The sequence below is a fragment of the Prionailurus viverrinus genome, chromosome A2, assembly GCF_022837055.1.
Source record: "Prionailurus viverrinus isolate Anna chromosome A2, UM_Priviv_1.0, whole genome shotgun sequence".
NCBI classification, from domain to species: domain Eukaryota; kingdom Metazoa; phylum Chordata; class Mammalia; order Carnivora; family Felidae; genus Prionailurus; species Prionailurus viverrinus.
Genome location: NC_062562.1, coordinates 15,115,702 through 15,128,370, shown reverse-complemented (window position 1 = coordinate 15,128,370; position 12,669 = coordinate 15,115,702). Strand labels below are relative to the sequence as shown.

Below are 12,669 nucleotides of genomic sequence, written 5' to 3'. Positions count from 1 at the left end.
TTTGCAACCTGCGTGGGGAAAGGGTTAGCATAGACGGTTGTATCATGTCAGTGGCAATATGACTCTATTATTATAAGTGCATGCACGTCTGCTATTATAAACACATATGTTAGTAAATGTACAATATATCTTACACATACCTCGATATTAAAAGTTGGATCAAAGGAAAAAAAAAACCTTGGGCGGGGAGGGGGGGTTGGCGTTGGCCATGGGTATTCAGGCCTCAGCCAAGGGGAAGTGAAAAATGGCCAAGGACCCTTTCTTCTTTTTGGTAGAAATAGGAAATGTAACCTGTAAATTCATGTTCCATAGAAGTGACAGTGAGAATCCTTACTTCTCTTCCCTGAATCCGGAAGTCAGGGAAGGAAGATTTTCTTTCTGAAATCAACTAGCAAATTTGCCGTGTACAGGATGCGGTCCATGGCCCTGAAATCAGGGGCTATCTATACATAGCAGGACTGGGTGTCTGGGTACCCATTTCTCCTTCCAAGCAAAATGAACAGCCAGGTGCAATGCTCAAAATGCTGCTCACCGAGAGGATTTCGCTTCATCCCTGTCACTCAGGAATGCCCCAGAGAAGGATGCCACCATTTGTAGGTGGTACCTGCATGTCAAAGAACAACCAAAGAAGACTCGGGAGAACTTAGGGTTCTATACCTTCAGCTTCCTTGAGATCTTCCTGTATATCCCTATTCCAGTTTTCGGAATCCCATTCCTTCCCAACCAATGCCCTCCTTTAAGAGAAGACACCTTGTGATACTGTGGACTTGATTTACATTGTAATTCAGCCACTGGCAGGTGGAGAATTGGTTTAGTGTTCAGAAATCTTAGCCCTGTGGCTATAAGAAATAGGGTTTCTTTAAGGGCAGATAATAGAAGTTTTCAGGTTATTTACACAGAACTTGAGCCGGCAACTGGAAACCCCGAGTTCCTCCTTTTCTTTGTCCCCTTTCTCATTATACACCTTAGTTTGGCTAAAATGTCCTAAGATATCAAATACATGAACACCCAGAACTTTACCTGTATAAGTATTTGATTAAGAGTTAGTGGGGCGCCTGGGTGGCTCAGTCGGTAGGGCGTCCGACTTCAGCTCAGGTCGTGATCTCTCTGCTTGCGAGTTCGAGCCCCGCGTCGGGCTCCGTGCTGACAGCTCGGAGCCTGGAGCCTCCTTCAGATTCTGTGTCTCCCTCTCTCTGCCCTTCCCCTGCTCACGTTCTGTCTCTTTCTCTCAAAAATAAATAAACGTTAGGGGCGCCTGGGTGGCGCAGTCGGTTAAGCGTCCGACTTCAGCCAGGTCACGATCTCGCGGTCCCGGAGTTTGAGCCCCGCGTCGGGCTCTGGGCTGATGGCTCGGAGCCTGGAGCCTGTTTCCGATTCTGTGTCTCCCTCTCTCTCTGCCCCTCCCCCGTTCATGCTCTGTCTCTCTCTGTCCCAAAAATAAATAAACGTTGAAAAATAAATAAATAAATAAATAAACGTTAAAAAGTAAAAAAAAATTTCGTAGGAAAAGAAAAATTGGTGTGGAAAACTCACAATGCTGGTCTGCACATGTAACAAGGGCTGTGCCTGCGGCAGCGTTTCTGACAGTGGCTGGAGGGTGAGTAGACGGGACCGTCCACCCCAGCCCGCGGAACCAGGTATTGCATCACGGCCCCAAGCCCGACCTTGGACGGCGGTGTGGCCCACCTTAAACCAAGCCATCCCCCCCCCGCCCCCTGCCACCGCCCTGCAACCTGAGACCTTGGAGCCACACAAGCTGGGATAGAGCCCACTCAGCTACTGTTTTCTTGCTCTTTGGCTGTGGGTGAGTGACCTAACATCTGGGCGCCTCTGCTGTGCCCTCCTCGGGGCACCGATATTGTGTCCTCCTCAGGATATCGTGTCTGGGGGCACGTGACGTCCAGCCGCCCCTTATTGGGGATGTTAAACGTGATCATTTGGTCAAGGCTGTCTGATTTCTCTGCTGTGTAATTGTTATCGTTTCCTTTATAACTAATAAGTAGTCTGTGTGGAGACACTTTAGAACTATGCAAATGAGGGTGCCTGGGTGGCTCAGTCGGTTGAGCATCTGACCCTTGATTTCGGCTCAGGTCGTGATCTCGCGGTTCATGAGTTCAAGCCCCATATCTGGTTCTGCACTCTCTCTCTCTCTCTCTCTCTCTCAAAATTAAATAAATAAACATTAAAAAAATAACATTATTTTTAAAAAAAGAACCATGCAAATATACTGCCCCTCATCAAAAATCCCCACCCCGAGAGTTAGCACCCATTGGACGTTCTTGTCTGAACCAGCCTTCTCTGTGATGGTTGCACAGCGATTTTCCAACCCCAGATCCGCCTCCACATTTACCTACTGGCTTTTCCCCTCAAGCAGAGCCCTACCCGCTCACCGATTTACTTATTATTGATACGGAATTGTGAATTCCTGTTTTCTTCTTTCAATGTGTACCTTTGATTTTGATCTATGATCTGCCTGGACTCCTGTGACTCCGTTACCCATTCAATAATAATAATATAATAAAAATAATATTTGAGGACCTATTGTACAGTGACTCCCTGTGACCCCCATGGAGTCATGCTTTCCTGTAACCGTTGAAGCTAAGATGATTTAATTTCCTCCTGTAGATCTAACTCTGCCCTAGACTCTGGCACAACTAGAGAGACCCCAAGCTCTCCAGCCTAAGTTTCAATAAAAGCATGTTAACCTCGAAGTCCCGATTATGATGGCCCTAGCACACGCTCCCCGCTGACAGAACCTTGGCACTTGTCCATCCCGTCCCCAAAGCCTACGTCAGTTAATGATGAGGTGCCTGCATGGGGCGCCTGGGTGGCGCAGTCGGTTGATCGTCCGACTTCAGCCAGGTCACGATCTCGCGGTCCGTGAGTTCGAGCCCCGCGTCAGGCTCTGGGCTGATGGCTCAGAGCCTGGAGCCTGTTTCCGATTCTGTGTCTCCCTCTCTCTCTGCCCCTCCCCCGTTCATGCTCTGTCTCTCTCTGCCCCAAAAATGATGAGGTGCCTGCAGCGGTGTCTTGTGTGGTCATCCACAGACTGTGGTGTTCTTCCCTCGTAACCCCTCCATGAGATCCTTTGTCTCTGGGACTCCTCACTTCCATGACTGAAGATGTCCCCTGGGAATGGGCCACCCAGTGAGGCCAATGTGTATCTCTCCAAGGACTCCCGAAGCTGCAAGACCCTTGATATACACCTGCTCGTGGCTGGTCTCATGTGGATGGGCTCAGACAGAGCCATACGGTCCAATGAGGCTGTGAGACCCAGGAGATCTAGAATCAGCAGTGCCTATTACAGCAATTAATTCCTGTCCCACTCGATGTTGATGCCTCTGGTGCTAGCTAGTCTCTGCCCTGAATCCCACTTCCCCACATATGGGTCCGGACCCGAACTGTGGTTACCAGGCCCCCATCTGCACGGTGCTGTACTTAAGACTGGACGTCCCCTTCTGCATGTCGAATCTGCATGAGGCTGGAACTCAGTTCCACCTTTGTCCAGCCCGACCAGTGTTTCAGGACTTTGTGTTTAAGGCATGACCACGGATTCTTTTTCACACCGAAATCAAACATGAGGAAATGCGAAAACCTGAGTTTCAAATTGTGTCTTCATATTTAAGGAATAAACACTTGTTGAACACTTCCGAGCCCTCTCAATCGGTACCTACCTTGGCAAAGAACAATCACACATACACACACACGCGCACACACACACACACACACACACACATTGATGTTCCCTGTATCATTGTGGTCATTTGAAAATTTGGAAGCAAATTGGGTGTCCATTTGGACACCTCTCCTGTTTCTTTGGACAGGGAAATACGTAAAGTATGACACCACAAGGCAGCAGCTAAAAGGAGTAAAATAGGCTTGGAAAGATGTTCATGGCATTTTGTTTAAAGGAAAAAGGATAAATGTGATCCCATTTTTGGAGAGAAACTCAACAAAACTAAAGCTGTTTCTTTAAACATTTGATAAAATCAATAAGCTTCTAATCAGACTAAGAAAAAGATAGAGGATTCAAATTACTAATACCAGAAATGAAAGATGAGACATCACTACAAACCCCATCAACATGAAAAGAAAACTAGGGGAATATTCGGAACAATACTAGGCCCACAAATTTGATAACCTACGGACCAATTCCTTCAAACACACAATCTGTCAAACCTCACACAAGAAGAAACAGACAACGTGAGCAGGTTTATATCTAATAAGAAACTGAATCGATAATTAATAACTTTCCAAAACAGAAATCCCCAGGCCCAGATGGGTCCATGGGTGAATTCTATCAAACCTTTAGAGAAGAAATTGTATCAATTCTCTACAATCTCATTCAGAAGGTAGAAGCAGAAGGGATATTCTTAACTCATTCTGTGAAGCCAGTATTAACCTAATATAATTGATCACGAGAATAAAAAATGTATACGTAAATTTGGTTTCATCAAAATTAAAAACTTTCGTGTGTCAAAGGACACTATCAACACATTTAAAAAGTATTCACAAAATGGGAAAAGTTATTTGCAAATCATATATCTGATAAGACTCTGGTATCCAGAATATTTAAATAATGCTTGCAACTTAATAATTAAAAGCCAAATAACCCAAATTTTAAAACCATTCTCATATTTCTGGGATAAACGCCACTTGGTCATGATGTATTATCCTTTTAAAATACAAAGGTTCAAGGGCACCTGGGGGGCTCAGTTGGTTAAGCGTCCGACTCTTGGTTTCGGCTCAGGTCATGATCTCACGGTTCATGAGATCGAGCCCGGAGTCAGGCTCTGTGCTGCCAGCATGGAGCCTGCTTAGGATTCTCTCTCTCCCTCTCTCTCTCTCTCTCTCTCTCTCTCTCTGCCCTTCCCCACTCACGCATGTCCACGCTTTCTCTCTCAAAATAAATAAATATTTTTTTAAGGCAAAGGTCCTGTTTTTTAATGTTTATTTATTTATTTTTGAGAGAGATAGAGAGAGAAAGAAAGAGAATGCACACACAAGCAGGGGAGGGGCAGAGAGAGACGCAGACAGAGAATCCGCAGCAGGCTGCGGGCTCCGAGCTGTCAGCACACAGCCAGACACAGGGCTTAAAGCCACGAACTGCGAGATCATGACCTGAGCCGAAGTCGAATGCTCGACTGACTGAGCCACCCAGGCGCCCCCAAAAAGGCAAAAGTTCTGAATGGGTACTTCTCGACGAGACACCCACCTGACCAATAAGCTCATGAAAAGATACTTAACCTTGTTATCCATTTCGGAAACATAAATCAAAACCATAGTGAGCTGCCACGTCATACCCTATAATTAAAAAATAGAAAACTCGCCAGTGTCGGTGAAGATATGGAGAAACTGTTACCCTCACGCATTACTGGTGGGACAGTAAAGTGGTGCAGCTCTGTGGAAAACAGGCCGGCAGGTCCTCAAAAAGTTAAACATAGGAGCCAGCCTACAACCCAGCAATTCCACTCTTGGGTAGAAACCCGAGAGAGCTGAAAATATATGTCCACGCAAAAAACCTGTGCGTGACTGTTCAGAGCAACATTGTTCATCGTAGCCAAAAAGTGGAAACAACCCAAATGTCCTCCAGCTGATGGATGGGCCAAGGAAATGTGGTTTATCCACACAAGGGGATAGTATTCAACCATAAAATTGAATGAAGTAGTGATACATGCCACGATGTGGATGAACCTTCAAAACATTATACTAAGTGGAAGAGGTCAGTCACCAAAGGTCACATATTGTATGATTCCACTTAGACAAAACGTCCAGAAGAGGCAAAACCATAAAGACAGAAAGTAGATCAGTGGTTTGCCGGGGGATGGAGGGACATGGGGAACCGGACAGACCGCTAACAAGTGTGAGGTTTCTTTTGAGGGCACTGAAAATGTCCCCGAATCGGAGAGCAATGATGGCTCATAAATATTGTGAAAATGGCAAATTTTATGTTACATGAATTTCACCTCGACTTAAAATCATCATCGTCGCCATCATACGTAACTGGTACATTAATAAAATGTAATTTCGGCTAACATACAAATGCAGCTTTTGAAAAACGTACCCTTTAGGATCCCTTCCCACTCCAAAATTGCCTGACTCTATTCTCAGTGGGATCCGGGGGCTCAGGTGACTCCTGCATTGTCGACCCCACCTGCCTTTGGAGACACGCTGGGTGACCAGTGATGGGGCCAGGTTGTGACGTGAGGTCTTGGGTGGGGATAGGGAGGTTGGGGGTGGGTCAAGCGGGAAGCCAGGAGGTGGGAGAGGAGGGATTAGTCAAGGCTCCCTGTCTCCCTCTGACACAGCGTACTACGGTTTTCTCCGACCTTCCTCTAGCTTCTGGCTGTTTCAGTTTCTTGGAGCACAACGTGCAAGAGGGAAGCATCATTTCTGCCTCAAGACACACAGGAGGTGTAGATATAGGTGAGTTCCTTTATGTGCGTAACTTGTGTTTGCCTCTAATGTTAATAGCTTGTACCATGGGTTCTTGAGCTCCCTGTGGGCATCGGAACCAACTGGAGAGCTGGTAAATATGGAGAGTGCCAAGCCCTCAGGGGGATTCCCCCAAATCTGCATCGCTAAGGTCAGGCATTGTTATTCTTAGTGGTTGGATAATTTAAATCTGGGTTTCTCAATCCAAGTTATATGGCCGACAGGAAAAGCTACATTTGCTCTCTTGGAGCTGAGGTGGGCAAGCAGAGACAGGGAGGGAGAGCAGTGACAGGCAAAAGGGAACCGGGCTCCTAGAAAGGAACTCGGAGAGTTACTTGGTGCCATTCTCCCTTGTGTCCCCAAGACCTCCCAAGCCCAGCCCAGAGGCTTTTGAGTAAATGAATGAATAACCAACAGAAGAGTGGAATCGCTTTTACAGACGTCCAATACCCCTTTAATTTCTGATTTGGTGAGAGTTGGCATCATGAGTGGGTATTGAGCTTTGTCAAATACTTTTCTGTGTTGATCAAACAGTGTCATGCGGCCTTTGTCTTTATTCTGTTAATGCAAAAAGGATTTAAATTGCTTGATTCTTCAGACATTAAGCCATTCTCATATTTCTGGGGTAAACACCGCTTGATCACGACGTATCCTCCTTTTAAATTATGTTGCCGATTTGATGTGCTAATACTTGGAATCAGGATTTTTGTGTCTGCATTCATGGGGGATATGGGTCTGTGGTTTTCTTTATTGTGCTGGTTTTGTCTGGTTTTGGTATCAGGGTGACGGTGGCCTCATGAAACGATCTGAGCAATATTCCATCCCGTATCTCAGATCGTTTGTCTAAGATTGGCGTTACCTCTTCCTTAAATGTTTGACAGAACGTATGAGAAAAAAATCATGTAGTTCTGGAGTTTTCTTTGTGGGAAGGTTTTTTTTTTTTTTTAATAGTTAATTAAATTTGTCTCACAAAGGTAGGACTTTTCGGATTTGCCATGTCACTTCATGCCAGCTTTGGTAGGTTGAATTTTTAAAGAAATGTGTCCATTTTATGTAAGTTGTTGAATCTGGCATAAAATTGATCGTAATGGTTCTTTGTCGTTTATTCTTTTTGGGTTTTTTTTTCTTTGTTAGTCATTTAAAGTTGGTAAGATCTATCTGTACAGCAATAATCTGCAGCCATAACCATTCTTTCAAATCTGCTATTCAGAATTTGTGTCCCCTTTCTTTCTGCTCTCAATGTGGCTAGAATTTTATTATAGTTCAAAAAAAAATTTTTCAAGCAACCACTTTTGGTTTTGCACATGTTCTCTCTTCTGATTCTCTATTTCTTCTTTTATCTTTATTTCTTTTCTTCTACTTTCTTTGGGTTTTAATTTGCCCTTTTTTTTCCGCCCAGCTTCTGAATCATTGATTTCGGAGCCTTAATTTTAGACCTCTTTCCTTTCTTTTTTTTTTTTTTTTTTTTTTTTTAATTTTTTTTTTTTCAACGTTTATTTATTTTTGGGACAGAGAGAGACAGAGCATGAACGGGGGAGGGGCAGAGAGAGAGGGAGACACAGAATTGGAAACAGGCTCCAGGCTCCGAGCCATCAGCCCAGAGCCCGACGCGGGGCTCGAACTCACGGACCGCGAGATCGTGACCTGGCTGAAGTCGGACGCTTAACCGACTGCGCCACCCAGGCGCCCCATACCCGAAGCATTGAAAGGTATAAATTTGTCTCTAAGTATGCTTCAGTTGTGTGCCATGAGTTTTAACATGTGCCATTTATTCTTAGTATTCAGTTCCAAATATTTCACAGTTTGCCGGGGAATTCTTCTTTGACTCAGACTCTTTAGAAGCATATTCCTTTAGGGGGCACCTGGGTGGCTCCGTCCTTTAAGCGTCTGACTTCAGCTCAGGTCATGATCTCACGGTTCATGAGTTTGAGCCGCACGTCCGTCAGCCTCTGTGCTGACAGCTCAAAGCCTGGAGCCTGCTTCGGATCCTGTGTCTCCCTCTCTCTCTCTCTTCCCTCCCCCTGCCCCGTCTCCTTATCTCAAAAATAAATAAAAACATTAGAACAGTTAAAAAAAAAAAAAAAGAAGTATGTTGTTTTCCTTCCAAATTATTCTGGCTCTTCCAGATATCTTATGGTTATTGGTTTCTACTTCCTTTTGGTTCTTTCATAGATTTTTTTTTTTTCTCCTTCTCTGCTGGGATTTACCTGTCCGTTCATTAGGGATATATTTCCCTGTAGTCTGGGGCACAGTGAAAAAAGTTGCATTCCCATGCATATCTGTAGATTCTAATATCTGGGGCATCTCAGGGTCAGTTTCTTATCTTTTTTTTATACATTTATTTTCTTTTGGGGAGAGCACAAGCAGGGGAGGGACACAGAGAGGGGGACAGAGGATCCGAAGCGGGCTCTACACTGACAGCAGCGAGCCTGATGTGGGGCTTGAACCCACGAACCGCGAGATCATGACCTGAGCTGAAGTCAGATGCTTAACCGACTGAGCCACCGAGGCGCCACGTTTTTGAGGAGGGGCCACGTTCTGCTTTTTCTCCCTGTGCTGCACAGGTGGTATTGTAGCCTCATCATCGTGGACGTTATGCTGTGCAGACCGGACTCTGTTTCCTTCTTCTGAAAAGGTTTGATTGTTTTATATGTTGTTGGTTTCCGCACATAATCAACGTGGCCGGCTCACATTCTAAACTCGGCCTCCCCTGACGTGGGCAGTGAGTCCACTTCAGTTCGGCGCCTCCGGTTTTCCCAGGGGACAGTCCTGGTTCAGAGGTCAGCTAGAGAGTGAGGACAGCCTCTCTGTGATGTCCCCTCGCCTCCTCTCCAGTGGCTGTGGTTGTCCTAAACTCAGCCCTCTGGTTTTTCAAGACCAAAAAATGGTGACTTTGCTACTGGAATTTCAGCTGCCCCATGACCGGGTCCTGCCCCGAGGCCAAAGCCCTAAAAGTGGGACTCCCACCATTCAGCCGTTCTCCTTTTTCAGATGCCCAGTCCCTTCCAATGTTTGCCATGTTTTGGTAGCTCAGCAGTGCCCACAGGAAGGTTTCTGGGTTCGGTTTTCATTTTTGTTCCAGGGTTTGTAGATAGTTCACTGGAGCTTAGTCAGCCTTTACTGAGAAGTGAAACCCACTTAGTGTTCTCTTCACCATAGTAAATAATTCAGTACTTGGTAACCTGGCAGAACAGGAACTGGAAAGTTCTCTTACCAGCCCACTCAAGCTGCACTACTCAGGACCACAGATCAGGAAAAGACTAGGTGAGGCGGGAGATACCGACGTTGAGCACTTTGGTCACTGGCTTCTTGTCATCCCAGACCAGCCCGAGGACTTCTTTTATTCTGGACAGTTGAGCAGAAAATGTGAACTCCACTACAAGGAGAGACGTGTGACTATTCTGCTTCGGTGATTCCACACAAATCATCAGCGCAGGAAGCCACCCCATCTCTCCGGTGCTTTCTTCGGTGGTCACAAGAGATGTGACAACACCGAGAGTGTGTAAAGCCACTTGGTTTTTTATTTTTTTTTAATATATTTTTTTCAACGTTTATTTATTTTTGGGACAGAGAGAGGCGAGCATGAATGGGGGAGGGGCAGAGAGAGAGGGAGACACAGAATCGGAAACAGGATCCAGGCTCCGAGCCATCAGCCCAGAGCCCGACGCGGGGCTCGAACTCACGGACCGTGAGATCGTGACCTGGCTGAAGTCGGACGCTTAACCGACTGCGCCACCCAGGCGCCCCTAAAGCCACTTGTTTTTACTAAATTAAAAGAGGGACAAGGTACCTACCTCCTTTGTCAGGAGAAGCCATTTCATTTGGAGAAATTTCCAACCATGCAGCTGGGGTGCTGATGTTAGGAAGATGGGTCGGCCTCCACTGGGTCTGGGTCAGGGGAAGACAAGAGCCAACCAGCAGACTTGGGGATCACCTATACGACGTAAGGGGTGCGTACAAGGCTCCTGTCCCAAACTACCTGCACGTCCAACTAGTCACACAACAGGAGGTCCCAGACTTTTGTACGATTTCTGATGTCATTCCGAACTACAAGCCTCTTGCAGACAGAGACTATTTATTAGTCGTGTTTCCACCCAAGAATCCAGCATCTGTCACAGGGCCTGCCCCACGTCACAGGTCATCAGGTACTGTTGTATTCAATCAGATGTAAGCTCCTACTTTCTAAATGTCAAAAAAATGAAAAGACCCGGACAGAATGAAAAGCTAAAAAGCACAGTGGGTTGGGGCGCCTGGGTGGCTCTGTGGGTTACGCTTCCAACTCTCGATTTCGGTCCAGGTCATGATCTCACCATTTGTGAGAGTGAGCCCCGCATCGGGCTCTGCACTGACAGGGTGAAGCCTGCTTGGGATTCTCTCTCTCTCTCCCTCTCTCTTTCTCTCTCTCTCTCTCTCTCTCTCTCTCTCTCTCAAAATAAATAACCTTTATTTTTCTACTTTAGTGTTTATTTATTTGTCAGAGAGCGCAAGCTGGGAAGGGGCAGAGAGAAGGGGGGACACAGGATCCGAAGCGGGCTCTGAGCTGTCAGCACGGAGACTGACGTGGGGCTCAAACTCACAACCCACGAGATCGTGACCTGAGCTGATGTCAGACAATCAACCCACTGAGTCACCCAGGCCCCCCTAAATAAATAAACTTTAAAGCAAAGGCGAGAAAGAAAAGGCCCAACGGGTTGACAAGACTAAGGAGTGCTCTTAAAATCCGTAAGAAAACAGTATTAAAAATAGGACACGTTGGAGACCCCCTTTGTTATTCCTCCCGCCCCTAACTAGGTAAGTGAGACACTCGGGCTACCTTTCCAATTCTCCTTCTCCAAATACAAGGCAGGAGAGCCTAGGTCTGGCTCCCGGCTCGGCCCTCCTCCCTGCTCCCTGGCTCTATTAACACTGGGAAGGCCATTTCACCAGTCGGAGCCTCAGTGTCCTCTGACGGCCTTGCAGACAGTCACGGCAGGGAGGGAGCAGACGAGTAGCCTGTGCCAGCGTGGTGCCTGGCACCTAGTAGGTGATGAGGGGGCCCCTACGTGGTGCAGGCAGCCGCTTCGCCCAGTCTCCCGTCTTCCTCCCCAAAGCTTCACTCACCTCTTTCAACGAGAGTTCTGGCTCTTCCGTCACGTTCCCTTTCCTCTCCTCGGCCTTCTAGTCTCCCCGTTTCCAAAACCTCACTAGCGCCGAGGATTGAATCAATGTGACTCCGTGCGGGTTTCTTAGCGACTTCCCTCCTACCGGATACTTAGGTTGCTTCGGCTTGCTTGCCTCTGTAGGAAGTTCTGTAAACCAGACTCCCGCGTGAGGCGGCTTTCTACTCTGAGAGTTAATCCTCCGCGTCAACCAGCCTGACGCCATCTTGGACAAATCCACCATGGTGACCACTCTGTGACCTGGAGCCTTCTTGAGCACAGTCCCCCCCAAGCCCCCCCCCCACACCACCACCACCACCATTCTTTCTTTTTTGTCCAGCCACGGGCATGATAAAGAACCCCGTAAGTATACACTTGGGGCATAGCGGCCTTGACCTGCTCTGGAGACAAGACTATGACACACAGCTATTCTCAAACATTTCCTCCTGAGAGTCTCCCAGGATGTACTCCCCAGCCTCTAGGGCTATAAGATCGGGTCTTACGGGAGGCGGGGTGCAGAGATCTACTCAACTCACAGCCATCCAAGACAGACTTCTGTCCATAAGATCCTTTACTAAACCATTTCTTGGCAAACTGGACCAGTCAGCTTTTTTTTTTTTTTTTTTTTGCCTCATGGCTCCTTTGGTCCTCAGAGGTCACTCTGCATATACTTTCTTCCACAGAACATCTGTGTTAGTGACGATTTGGTCTCCCAGAGTCTCGGTGTTCATCGGAGTCTTGAGATTATTTCCTACCTGAGTTCCCATGGGAGATGTTTGCTCCTTTCTTTTTGGACCTGTTCCAAGAGACAGCAAGCTTCCTGAAACAATCCTGCCGTCAGGATTTATGGAAGGAAGGAGAGGAGGGGGAAGAAAGAAAGAAAGAAGAAAGAAAGAAAGAAAGAAAGAAGAAAGAAAGAAAGAAAAGAAGAAAGAAAGAAAGAAAGAAAGAAAGAAAGAGGGAGAGAGGGAGGGAGGGAGGAAGGGATAGGGGGAGAGACAGAGTGAGGAACGCAGGCAGGCAGAGTCAATGCTCACTTAGACACTTGGTAAATAGACGAAGGAACAATGTGGGGATCCTTAGCCCTGTTTTATAG

At 46.7% G+C, this 12,669-nt stretch overlaps 1 protein-coding gene across 2 annotated transcripts in view; it reads left to right on the top strand.

The window, feature by feature from the left end:
- Positions 1 to 12,669, top strand: part of XCR1 (X-C motif chemokine receptor 1) — a 39,734-nt gene that overhangs the window by 23,226 nt on the left and 3,839 nt on the right. Inside the window, exon 3 of one of the 2 annotated variants that reach the window (XM_047850888.1) lies at positions 6,340 to 6,426. The gene's annotated coding sequence lies outside the window, so the exon portion shown is untranslated. Of the gene's footprint in view, positions 1 to 6,339; positions 6,427 to 6,465; positions 6,587 to 12,669 lie in introns of those variants that run through there. The other variant, XM_047850889.1, reaches the window with a different exon arrangement.